This window comes from Felis catus, chromosome C2 (assembly GCF_018350175.1).
Source record: "Felis catus isolate Fca126 chromosome C2, F.catus_Fca126_mat1.0, whole genome shotgun sequence".
Classification (NCBI taxonomy): Eukaryota; Metazoa; Chordata; class Mammalia; order Carnivora; family Felidae; genus Felis; species Felis catus.
Window position 1 is genome coordinate 74,537,459 of NC_058376.1, and position 12,476 is coordinate 74,549,934.

At 50.3% G+C, this 12,476-nt stretch overlaps 1 long non-coding RNA gene across 1 annotated transcript; it reads right to left on the reverse strand.

The window, feature by feature from the left end:
- Nucleotides 1-1,150: 1,150 nt before the first annotated feature.
- LOC109503507 lies at nt 1,151-8,084 on the reverse strand. The gene is made up of 3 exons (XR_002162519.2): nt 7,953-8,084; nt 2,965-6,365; nt 1,151-2,135 (listed from the first exon to the last, which is right to left on the reverse strand). It is a non-coding gene; the product is annotated as an uncharacterized LOC109503507 (long non-coding RNA).
- Nucleotides 8,085-12,476: the final 4,392 nt, after the last annotated feature.

Consider the following 12,476-nt stretch of genomic DNA (forward strand, 5'->3'; position numbering starts at 1 on the left):
AAAAAAAATGGCTTATAAGTACTGGATAAAACGTTGACTGTCACTCATAATTAAACAGATGCAAATTAAAATAACAAGGAGATTCCTTTTTCTACCTACTGGATGTATAAATGTCACAAAGCATTGAGAACGTGGAGACAGGAACAGACTGTCTCCTCTCTGGGATAGGAGTACAAATCTGCAAGAACCCTTCAAGAACAACTTGGCGATCTCTACTAAAAGTTTAACTGCGTTTTTTTTTTTAATTTCACTTGTAAAAACGTATCCTTCAAATATTCTGACAGGTGTGGACAGAGAAGGACACACACCGAATATTCAGCAGGTCATTGTAACCATGAGAAAAACAAATAATAGTAATAATAATAATAATAAAAGCCCACTACCTGTCCATCAAAAGAAGACCAGTTCAAAAAATTATGAAAGGCTTTCTAACAGAGAATTACAGAAGAATTTTTTTAAATGAGCTAGATTTACATATGTTCATAGGAAGCCACCCTTGAAGTAGAAGAACATGAAAACAGCAAGGTCCACAGTGCGTGTGTTTTAAATTGTGATTTTTTTTTTTAATTTTTTTTTTCAACGTTTATTTATTTTTGGGACAGAGAGAGAGACAGAGCATGAACGGGGGAGGGGCAGAGAGAGAGGGAGACACAGAATCGGAAACAGGCTCCAGGCTCTGAGCCATCAGCCCAGAGCCCGACGCGGGGCTCGAACTCACGGACCGCGAGATCGTGACCTGGCTGAAGTCGGACGCTTAACCGACTGCGCCACCCAGGCACCCCTAAATTGTGATTTTTAACAGGAAATACAGATATGCGCACTTACGCATAAAATATTTCTGGAAGAATGCATAAGAAACTTTTAACAGTAATTGCCCCTGGGGTGAGAGACTGAGATGTGGGATGGGAGAAAAACATACTTTTGTATATTCTGTTTTAAGTGCTTGAATATTTTATTATAGGCATGAATTAGTCCGCAGTTAAATATACAAAAAGAAAACTCTATGTTTATTTTGTTTAAAAAATTTTTTTAATGTTTATTTATTTTTGAGAGAGAGACAGAATGCGAGTGGGTTAGGGCAGAGTGATAGGGAGACACAGAATCTGAGGCAGGCCACAGGCTCTGAGCTGTCAGCACAGAGCCCGACGCGGGGCTGGAACTCACAAGCCACAAGATCATGACCCGAGCCGAAGTCGGAAGCTCAACCAAGTGAGCCACCCAGGCGCCCCTCTTTTGTTTGTTTACAAAGGAAGAAGATTACCAATTTGCATCTGCCTGAAATTCTGGCAATTTTCCTTCCTTTGTTCATTTGTTCGTTCATTCATTAGTTCCTTCCTTCCTTTTCTTCTAAATTATCTTTCCAGAATCTTCTAAAAATATTAGACATAAAACTAGACCAGTTCTCCATCTCTGAGTTGGGAGTCCAGGTTTGACTGGGCAGGTCCGTCATTGTTTGCTAAGAGTTGACTTCTCTAACTTGATGAATGGAACACCTTTCAGCGCATCTTTTTTTTTTTTTTTAAGTTATTTATTTATTTATTTATTTAGGGAGAGGGGAGAGAGAGAGAGAAAGAGGGAGAGGGAGAGATGCAGGCTTGAACTCATGAACCGTGAGATCATGATCTGAGCCCAAATCAAGAGTCAGAAGCTCAACCGATTGAGCCACCCAGGCGCCCCTCAGCCCACCTTTCATTCCAGCCAGACCTTGGCCTCCAGCTACAACTGCTTCCAGCACCTTGTTTCTCTCACTTCCTGCCCAGGGCTCCTCTTGCCACCCCCAGGTGGAGTGCCTGAGAAAAGCTGTTTTGCCCTTCTGACATTTGTGGAACCCTGGAAGCCGGAGGGAGTTAACCACCCAGGGGGCATCTTGTGATCCGTGAGAGCCAGTGGTGAAGTACGTACCCTTCCTTTGGAGCTCATTAGGGGTCCCTGGTTTCCACTGCAGGTTTTCCACTAGACCCACCAAGCCAGTACCTGACCCTGGCATTGGCTCCTCCCTTCCCTGGTTATTCTCCCCAGCTTCTCACTCCTGTTTCTTGGTGCCACTTCCCAAAATAAACCAGCAGCTCGTGTTGTGGGAGCCCAGGCTCATGGTTTCTGTGGACTTCTGGTATCTTCTGTGGACTTCTGTACACCTGTGGATGGAGAGGAAATAATTATCCCTGGGGAGCTTCTCTCTCTCTGTCTTCCTGAGGTGTAGTCTCTATCCTCTGGGTCCTTATGCTTGTCTGTCCTCCCCGCTCAGTGTGAGGGTGGCAGTCATACAGTTGGCTGTTCTATTCCAAAATTGCCTCCAAGTCAGACAGAAAAGCACGTGACTGATTTTCCAGGTAGAAGTGTCTGTTTGGTAAACTGACCAACGGACGGACCACCTGGAGAAGGGCCCTGGCTTCTCAGATTCCAGAAAAAGTGTCTTCCCTCATCTTTTTTCTCTCTTGCAATCCAAGATTTGTGGGTTGGCATCCCCATTGTTTAGTTGATAAAAGAGGCTCAGAGAACGAAGTACTTGCTCCAAGTTGCACAGCTAATCTGTGCCAAAGATGGGATTGGAGCCCGATCCTAACTCAAGGCCAGTATTTTTCCATTCCTCATGACATCTCAGTTGTCTGGTGTTTCTGGAGTCTGGGGAAACGAACAGACATCTCCACAGCAACAGTCTGGCCCCCGTCCCCCCACGCCCCTCCCTCGCCCCTGCCACCTGTACCTCAGCACCTCGCTCGGATGCCTCCCTCTCTTGCAGCCCCGGGGCTTGCTCACACCAGGGCTGAAGTGAACTTCTCCGTGCCCCACACGTGCCTCCCTCTTGACACAATTCTTGCTCATTGTTCCAAGCCCTTTTGTTGGGTGTTTTCTTCACTGTCTCCCAGAATGGCCCTTCCAAGACAACTGTTTACAACTTCCTGCTTTCAAAAAAGACTAAAAATGAAAGCTGCATTTTGGGTTCCCTCCTCTTCCATTACTTACATGCAGAAGTCCTGGCATTCGAGGCGCTCTGTGATCCGGCCCCGGCTGTGTCGGTCACCTCCCCATCACCGTGCTGCTTGTCCTTCCGTGAAAGTGTTGCGCACAGTCAGCCCTGCAGTGTAGTGACTGGAGGCACAGGACCTTGCACTCATTTTTATGTCCAACAGAGCATCTGCGACAGGGACTAGCCATAGCAGGTGCTCAGTGATGATGAGTTGAATGGTACAGACTCGTTGCTGCCCTCTGCGTGGTCCACGTGATCTATCTAGACCATCCCACTCCCTCAGGGGGCAGGCAGGTGAGACCCGCCCCTTATGTAAAGCATTCTGGAACTAGCTGACCTGAATAATACCTCTGAGCTGAGCGTGCTACTGAGGCAGCTAAGGTGTTCTTAAATCATCACAGGCTTTCATCTGAAATGCGTCAATGTCTGCTCCTGACCCCTTAAACCGCAACTGCCCAAGTTGTGCTGAAAACCCCACAGACACGGGAGCGCCCTGTTCCAGTGCTGTGTGCTGGGGTCCTGAGCTGGCTTACAGAAGAGCTTGCAGTCTAGTGGTGGGCCGCAGGGGGGTGGGAGGGGGGAGGCTGGGAGAGTGGGCAGAGAAATACTGACGATAGGGCAAGACGTGGGTGAGAGCACGAGTAGGGATGTCGTGTCCTGGAAGGGGCGGCAGGGAGAATGAAGATTCAGCGAGAGAGTGTATGGAAAGTGCCTACACACTGCCTGGCACATACTAGCTGCTCAATAAATAGCAAGCCTTACTGCCGCTCTCGCACATCCGGCTGGAGGCACACAGGAGTCAGGACTCTGCCCGTATCTGATTGCCACGCCTCCTCCCACCCCTTCCATCTGCTCCAGCCTGATTTTCTGATCATTGAGAAACACACCAAATTCTTTCCTTCCTTGGGAGGGAAGAACTGTTCCTTATGCCGGGAACCCTCTGTTCCTAGCTTTTGGCAAAGCTCGCTTCATCTCATCCTTCCAGCTTCAGGGTAAATGACAGCTCTCTAGAAAGCCCTTTCCTGACCACCCCGTCGCCCACAGAGTTAGTGTCTATCAATCGCACCGGCTATTTCCCTCTTAGTAATTACCAGAAGCTGGAATGATTTGGTTTATTTCTTCGCTTTGATTATTGTCCCACTAGACCGCAAGCTCCAGAGAGGGAAGAGCCGCCTCTGTGCCCTCCACTGTTAGGTCCCAGGGCCTGGACTGCACGTGTGGCATGATCAGCATGTGACTGCTCTCCCTCTGCCTGGCAGGGTGGAGTGGGGGGAGGCTGGGAAGTGTATTTGGCCAGGGCCTTGGAGGGGGCACAAGAGTTGACCCACCAGGGGCTGTGAAGATGAGGTGGCATCGGGCTGTTTTTCAGTGGGTAGGAAGTACCCCGACAGGAGACTCTGTTATGAGGAGCAACTCTGGGAGTAGAGGGGGCTCCGAGTACAAACCAGCACTGGGTGGCCATTCAAACAGAAATGCCCTATCGCTGGGAAGAAAGGGTGGGAGCACCTCGTCCCTCTATTGGGTTGAGAGCTCAGGCCCCACCCTCTTACTTGGGCTCACCTAACAGCCTTCTGGACTCAGATCTGTTTCTCACAATGGGACCTTCCCACTGAGTGGGGGTGGGGGTTATCAGGAGGCCAAGCCCAGTGTTCAAACAATAGTAATGAAAATCAGAAGCATTACCGCTTATTGAGCTCCTGCTACGTGTCAATCACCATGCTGAGCATTTCACACACGACATCTGCTTAAGCCGCGGTCCTTGGGCAAGGTTGGCATTATTTCCCCCATTTTCTGAGGCCGAAACTAGGATTCAAAGGCGGTGAGTAGCATGTCCAAAGTCTCAGGGCTCAGACGTGGTGGACAGAGTTTCGGACTCAGCTGCGTCTCACTGCACAGCCAGGGTTTTGGACCACAACCTCCTGGCCCGGGTATCTTACAGGTGAATCAAATTAGTTGGGTTTGGCTCAGACCCCTGGGGGTTGAGTCATCCGAAGTCAGGCCGCCTGAACCTGTTTCTCTCTGGGAAACCGATACAAGCCTAATCCCTAGACTGACAATGTGGAGGGTGTGACCCTGGACTTTGGTAAGCCCAGGACCGGTCTGCTGCTCCCTTTCCTCGTCACTCAGAGGGCAGACTGCTTCTCCCCAGGGCGGCACCCGGGGGGTACCGTGGGGCTGACTTATTGCAGAAATTGGGCTTTGCTCTGCCGTGGAGTGGGGTGGCCAAGGGCTTGGGTGGAGAGGTAGACAGACTGGTTTGAAACCTGGCTCTTGAATCTAGTAGCTGTGTGACCCTGTGGCTCTGGCACGTTTCTTCACCGCTCTGCCCTTCAACCCTCACCTGTAAAACGAAGACAAGAGCAGTCTCCTCGTGTTGCCGTGACGATTATGCGAAGAAACGTGTGAAGTTCTGAGCACGTGTGCCTGGTGCCTAGCAAGCCTTCTGGTTAATAGTCTTAAGGGGAAGAGTACCTAACACAGTGGGTCTGAATCTTTATGCCATCAATTCTTAGCTCTGTCACTTTGGGCAAGTTACTGAACGTCTTCTAAACTCCTCCTCTTTAAACTGGGTAGTTAAGGAAGTTTGGAGAGGGTGGGAGTCCGGTGCCCTCATCCTTCAATTAAAATTTGCTTTTGTTAAGGATTTGGAAAAGGCCAGGGGAAGGGAATGATTCTTGCCACGTGTGGACAGCATCTGCCCTATGCCACCGTCTGTCGAGAGGAGGCCAAAGACTTGTGGACGCTCTGAATCTCAGCAGGGCATCCAGGGTGTGGTCTCCAGAGTGTGGCTGTTTCTGCTGGTCTGAACTTTTCCACCAGTCTGTTGTTTCGGTGGATTGTGAAATCTGCTGAAAGAAGATTGTTGTATGTAAGGAGTGTGGCCAGTGTGGCTGGCATGGTGGTTAAGGAAGAAAAGGCCACAGAGGGAGGCCACATCTATACACGTTGGCCAGGGCACACGTAGCCTCGGGAGTTCAGACGTGCAGCCCGTGGCTGGCCACCCCACTGTGGACACAAGGGCCTTCAGTGATCAGAGCTCCCCGGCTTGGGCTCTAAGCCTGTGGTCTGCTTCCGTGTCCCCAGGCAACCTGCTTGCCTCCTGGTGCTCACCTTCTCGCAGGGAGAAAAAGCTCATACCGTCGGCACCCTAGTCTCTTTGTAACATGTCGGACTCGGAGCGTGAGTTTGATGCGAGTTAGTCCTGAAACGCCGACCCCTTCCGAGGTCACGGACATTACGGAATAGCTAGGTCTGCCGGGTTGAGAACTCGGTCCTGTCACACAGGGGCCCACCAGGTGACCGCCACTCCTGAGATCCTCATGGAGCTGGCAACGACTGTCGCAGAGAGACGAGGCCCCGGTCACCTTCTTCATCCATAATGATGCCTTCCTCAGGGCTGTGTAAAGATTAAATAACCATGCCTGATATACACTAGGTGCTAGACAAATGCCGATTCTTTCCCCATATTGTGTAAGCCCTATGAACTTCCTAGGCCAAGACATTGTGGTCGCCTTAAGGCCTGGAACCCTGCCTCCTATTTCTCTGGTTTCTCTCTCTCACCCTGCAGGTAGTTCCTACCACCCGACCTTGTCCTCTGTGGCTGTCTTTGGGTTCTCACCCTGACCTCTGCCCATGCATCAGTCATGCCCCTCCAGGTGTTCCCTACCCAGTGGAGGAAAGCAGGCCCGGCAGCATGGTGCCCACGTTCTAGGGCTCACTTATTCACTGTGGGACGTGGCTTATGTCCATTCCTAACTCTGGGCTTCCATTTCCCCATTTGTGAAATGAGGGCATTGGGACAGCTCCTCACACGTAGTGTGTGGATGAGTGATTCCATTCATTTGTCCATCCATCCATCCATCCATCGCAAAAACTCAAGGCTGTGTTAGGGGCTATGGTAGGCCTGGGGAGCTAAACAGATATGCTCCGGGCCTCAAACCCCTCACACCACTGTGAAGAAGACAGACTTCCACAAACCAGGATGCACCCTCACGGGGGTGTGACAGATGTCTCCCCACCCGTGCCTTTGGAGAGAGGTGGGGGCTCGGAAGTCGGTCTGCTTCCAGCCGAGGGTCCTCCCCTGTCCCAAGCATTACTCAGCGCCTTGAAACGTGTGCCTCCTTGCAGCCTGTCCTGCTCATCCTCCTGGAGCTCAGCACAAAGGTCCTGTTGTGGGCCTGCAGCCCAGGCGGCCGCAGAGTCCCTGGGTGACTCACGGTCTTGCCATTTCCTTTGTGTGGCCCCAGGCCCCTTGCTGGAAGCCAAGTGTGCGCCTGCTGTGCGGGGGAGGGGGTGCCTCGGCCTCTCTCCAGAGTCGCCCCTCAGGGAAGGGGACTAGCGCTGCGCCTTTCATGTGGCAAGGGGGCTCCCGGCACGCGACGCAAGCTCGGGGCGGCAAGATGTGTGCAGCCTCGCCTGGGCACAAATCAAAGCGGCCGCCGCTGGGGAGGCATGTGTTCCCCATCAGGCATTCCTCCTGTGCCCTAAACGAACACATCTTTATGAAAAGTGAAAATTAACCACGGAAGGGAAGGGCTCGAAGGCTTGGGAAGCAACGTAGGTTGCTGGTCTCCCGGCCAGTCTTTGGGCCCCGCTCGGATGCCCTGGCAGCAGCAGCCGAGCCCGCCTACGTTGGAGGCATCTTCCCAGTCCTGGCTCCGGGCTTGGGCTTCTTGCACGCGGCCCAGCCAAGGCTCCTGCTGGTCTGTGGCCAGAGGCAGACAGCTAGGGACACTCGATGAATGGTGAAAGAGGAAGAGCAGTGGATTAGGAGCCTGGAGACCCATTCCGGGTAACTAAGCCGCCAGCAAGTTTTAACGGTGGCATTTCAAGCATCTTTCTGCATAGCTCCTAAGCCAGGGCTTCTGAGAGCCTCCTGGTTTGGCTCCTACCATATCCTGCTCTGGCTTTATCTCTGCCCGCACACCGCTTTCAGCCTATATACTCCAGCTGCTCTGAACAACTTGTTCTTTCAGGGGCTCACCTGCAGGTTTTGCACGAGCTGTTCCTGCGGCAGGGAAGGCTCTCCCCAGTGTCCTCAAGGGCATCTGGTTCATCCTTTCCTTCAAGGGTCAGCTCAGGTGTCACCTTCCATAGGGAGCTTCTCTCCTCCCCCCCCCCCCCAACCCCGCTCCCGGAGTCTGACATAGGTGCTTCTCCTCTGCAGGGAGATCTGCTCCGAGAGCCTTTGCAAAGGCCTGTCAGTGCTCATATCGCTCTTTATTCTGCGATTCTTGCTTGTTTACGCGAGGGAGGGGACCGAACAGTGAGTGAATGAATGAATGAATAGCTTGGGAAAGGAAACTGCTTCACACCCCAGTGCCCTGTGGGTGGGCACCAAAATAAACCTTGCAGGAAGCCTAAGAAAATGGCTCTAATTCTGTCCTTCCTGTTGCAACTTTTAGGCATCTCATGTGAATCTACAGGTGCCATCGTGAGGTTAGTACCCTGGATGGAGGAGGGATCCACACAGGCATCTGGCAGGTGCATCTGGCATCAGTATGCAGGGTTAAGGCCAACTCACAGTTTGTAATTAGACCGTAGAAGCAGAAACACACACGGATGTAATGCTGTTACATCTTAGGCCGGGTCCACAGGCTCTCCCTGAGAACAGTGCGGTAGGCACTGAGAACTGTCTGCACATACTTCTACAGCTCTTTAGGACTTGCAAAACTTTCACCACCACTCGTCTCATTGGATTTGAGTAAGCAAGGTGAAGATCATTTCTGCCCTTGTTTTGGAGATGAGCATTTTGAACTTTAGGGAGATTGAGTCTTGCATAATAACCCGCAAGGAGTAAGTAGGAGAAAGAAACTAGATCTTCCTTTGACTGATCCTCAGAGGCTGGTGGGTGTCAAGTACCCACAAAGATGAAGGCACTGTGTGGTTCTTCCTATGAGGAGCACCTAGGTTTGTGCTCAAGGAGCACTCGTACCCAGGGACACCCAAGAGGAACATGAAAAGCGCTACCTTCCTGCTGGAAACAAGGGGATAGTGGAGTCCAGAGGAGTGAGAAGTTTGTTTTGGTTGTGAAGTCAGGGAAGCTTCCTAGTAGAGGAGATGTTCACATGAGGTCTTGAAGGGTGGGTAAGGCCCCCTAAAGATCAAAGAAAAGAGGACAATGTTTCCCCTCTGCCCTTGGCTCTAAGTTAGTCTTTCAATGCTTAAGCCAATAAAGACAATAACAGCAGGTGCAGTGGTTTGTGATTTAGAAGTTCATATAAAGCACCGTCCTCTGGGTCTCCCCAGGTCTCTGTGGCAGAGAAGCGACCCTCATATTCTGTGGGCAACGTGGGCAGAGGTGGTGTGAATTTGGGAACTATAGTCAGTCGAATAGGATACTGAGGTAGAAGATGGAGAGGGATGAAAGGGGTCAACGGTGGATTCTTTTTAGATGGGAGATACCATGACATTGGCTTATGCTGAAGGGAATGATCTGAAAGGAACACTAAAAAACAGTGCCCAAGCATCATTCTGAGGCATCAGCCCGAATCTGCTTTAATGGACATTCAGTTCCATCTTCAAAAGTCCTCTCCATGACTTAGTGAGTATGACTCTGGCTCCTCACCCTGCGCCTCCACTCTCTTCCTTTTCCCTGGTTCTTCATCTTGGCAACACCAGCATCACTTCTGCTGGCTGACTACTGGGAGAGCAGACCAGAAATATCCATCTAGGCAGGCCTGCCCACTCCATTCATCAGTCTCTTGGAAAAGAAATGCAAGTAGAAGATTCTAGGGGAGATCGAGCCAACCTGAAAGTAGTCCTCATCTCCCACGCCTCCAGAGATCCATATTTGGTAACATCCGAGGGTCTCCTGTGAAACCATCAGGGAACAGCCAACACTTTGACCTGTAGGTCTACCCTGAAGATATATAATGTAGTCTCTATATCCTTCACTGCTTTTTATAGACATTATTGTGCTAGATTCATCTAGGGATGACAGTCCAACCAATGGCCTGCCATTGGCAAGCAATGCAACCTTCTCCCCCGACTCCTTTCTTGCTGAAAGGGGGGGGACCTGGGAAGTCATATGGGGTATCATGTACCAGTGATCCTTATCAGGTCATTGGCTCAGGGATGGATGCATGACATTGGGCTAGAGACTAGGCCAAGCCAATTAGCTTCTTTCTTGAAAGAATTTGAGCTAAGACACCTGGAGACTCAAGTTAAAAGTAAGCTTGAACTGAAAGACCCTGAGGTATCAGGACAGTGGTTAGTACTGTTCATGACAAAGCAGAAGTCACATGCCAGCCTAAATTTTGCAAGAGAGAAAAATAAGTCTTACAGAGAGGTCCAGTCTGCCAAGAAGGAAATAGAGTTGACACGCAGAAAGAGTTGGAGACGAGAGATCCTATGGCCCTTGAAGGACAGAGAGAGGAGACTTTACTGTTCCCTTGTGACCCAGCCAGTGCTACTACCCCCTTCCTGTCCTTGGAGGCCAGTAGCAGTTTCTTGTATCCTTTCAATAACCTCTCTTTTCACTCGAAATTGTTTGATAGGGTACCTGATCCTTGCTGCCAACATGCCCTAAGTAAGGAAAATACTCAAACCAAAGTTTAGCATACGTGAATTAATCCTTGAAGTTCTTTGGCTCAATCCAATAAACAGTCCATGAACAACTTCCATGCAGCAGGTGCCGGGGGCCTTCCGGGAAAAACTGAGATGCACTGTCTTCTCTCCAAGAATCCCCAGTCTGTAAAAATGTGTTCCCACATATCCGTAACACAAGGCAGCTTAATATTAGCACCCTAAGAGAAGTGCACATGGAAGGCTGGAGGGGTGAACTGCAGCTGGGGAGGCAGAAGAGACTTGATGGAATAGGGCCTTCAATGATGGGTGGGATTTAACATGGGAAAGAAGAAGGAGAAATGGAAAGTACAAGAATCAGAAGTCTGGTGGCAGGAAGGGGCAGGACATTTATGGGACATGGTAAATACCATGGCTTGGAAGAATTTTGGGGTTGAGAGAAATAATGTTAGATGAGTCTACAAGACAGGTTTGGTTGTGATCACGAGGGGCCTTGAATGCCAAGTCAAATTTGTTATCACAGCGTCATGAGAATGGGAAGAACCTTGGATGTTGTCTAGTCTAAATCGGATAGTTCGGTGCCTATCCTTCTTAAGGTGACCATGACTGGCTATATCCTAAGTACCTATTTGAGATATGGTCATTTCAATGGTAATGACTCAGAAACTATTCTTCTCTCTTGAACAACTTACAGTTCTTTCCAGAAGGGCCCTCTGGCTACAAGGAAGAGTTTAGAACACAGGGAATCCGGCCTAGAAAATTTTGCAGTGAACGGTCTAAAGTAGCAGTTTGTGAAGGAACAAGAGAGGGACGTTCACTATGTGTCAGCCTCAGGCATGGTGTTTTTGGCTTTATAGCACCTAGTCTGTGAGGTAGATGCGATAGTCCCTTTGCAGATGAGAAAATTGAAGCCCTGGGCAAAGTTTTCCAGGCCCAACAGCTGTAAGAGGTGAAGCAGGAACGTGGCCCAGGTTACTACAGCCATGTATTTCCATCCCTCTTCTGTGCCTCCTTTAGGGCTAGACAGGCCTGCCTCTAAGTAAGTATCACCCATTCAAGAAGGAATTTCAAAATGACCTTTACTTAAATTAATATCTGATGGCTGCAAGTGGGTGGGTGGACGGAACAGATTATAACAACAAAAGCTTCACTGCATGAATTTAACAAAGTTCTAAACCATACACACCAGAAGTGAGCAGACACATTTGGCAAAATGGTTATTTCTTTTTAAATAATCCACGGACTCCATTTATAATAAGCCTTGAACGAGTCCCCCAGTTCAAAAGCCCTTATCATCTTACAAACCCCTCTGGAGACCACCCAGTGCTTCCGGCTTCCGGAAACAGCAGGTGCTATCACTTCTATGAATAACGTCATCACTAAGTACACAGGGGGAGCCAGAGGAAGGATCATGTCTGGATGGGGGGCAGGGCCGGAGGAGACAGCTTTAGATCTTCTCTGGGGCCCCTGTTCAGCTGGGGTTAGAAATGGTGGTGGGGGGGGGGGGGATGTAGGCAGGTTGGGATGCCCTAGATGGGGGGATGGAGGAGGGGAGCGGAGGAGAGAGGTGGTCAGGAGGCAAGAAAACCCAGGATGGACTGATGGTAGATAGAGGGACAGGCAAACAGAGCCAGATGAAAAGATCAGCTGAGGCCTGTGAGATCCTGGCCGTGTCTAGGCAGAAAGGCTGGAGCGCTTAGCACAGCTTCCTGAACTCCAGGGCACATCGTAATCACATGGGAAGCTGGTTGAAGTCCCTAGTTCCTGGGACAATCCCCAAGATTCTGAGTCTGGGATGGGCCAGAAGTGCCCTTGGGAGCAGTTCCTCGGGTGGTCTTCCACAAGCAGTCCTTGGGAAACATTGGTGACAGGACTTTCCTCTGTGGACGTCTGTGATGTGCTCTGTAAATTGAGAGGTTTGTCGAAGACAGTTTCTTCTGTGCCTGCCAATTCGGCTGCTGGGCTTCTCAAAGGCTGACAC